The following is a 674-nucleotide window of genomic DNA, read 5'->3' as shown; positions in this document are numbered from 1 at the left end:
ACTCTGAGGACCAGTAGTGACGGGTTCTCTCCCACTGGCAATGAATTAGCTAGTACTTCTTTCTGTTCCCTCCATTCCAGTCCTGTTCAGATGCTTTCTCTGGAGTCTTGCGTGCCTGGGGCAGCTATGCCCCCCTGGCTATGAGGCCAGGGCCCAAAGGCCAGCTTGACCCTGGGGTGGGGATGGGGGCGGTGGGCATACTTACCCATGCCTGATTGGGCTGCCACAGAATAGCCACATGGGGCTGGAAAAAGTCACCACAGTGTCCCCAAAACAAACAAAAGGGAGGCCTAGATGGGAGGATCGCTTAAGGCCAGGAGTTCAAGACTGCTCTGGACAACATAGTGAGATCCCCATCTCTACTAAAAAAATTAGGGGACGTGGCTGGGCTTGGTGGTGCAGCCTGTAATCCTAGCACTTTGGGAGGTCTAGATGAGTGGATTGCCTGAACCCATGGGTTCGAGACCAGTCTGGGCAACTTGGCGAGACCTTGTCCCTACAACAAATAAAATTAGCCGGTCGTGGTAGGGCGCAACTGTAGATCCGGCTACTGGGAAGGCTGAGGCGGAAGGATCGCCGGAGCCCAGCAGGTCGAGGCTGTAGTGACCGGGAGCAGCCACTGCACTCCAGTCTGGGTGACAGAGTGAAACTCCAACTCAAAAAAAAAAATTTAG

Source organism: Carlito syrichta, unplaced genomic scaffold (genome assembly GCF_000164805.1).
Source record: "Carlito syrichta isolate Samal-C Ts95f unplaced genomic scaffold, Tarsius_syrichta-2.0.1 Scaffold90626, whole genome shotgun sequence".
Classification (NCBI taxonomy): Eukaryota; Metazoa; Chordata; class Mammalia; order Primates; family Tarsiidae; genus Carlito; species Carlito syrichta.
The sequence above is the reverse complement of the archived record's forward strand: the minus strand, read 5'-3'. Positions refer to the sequence as shown.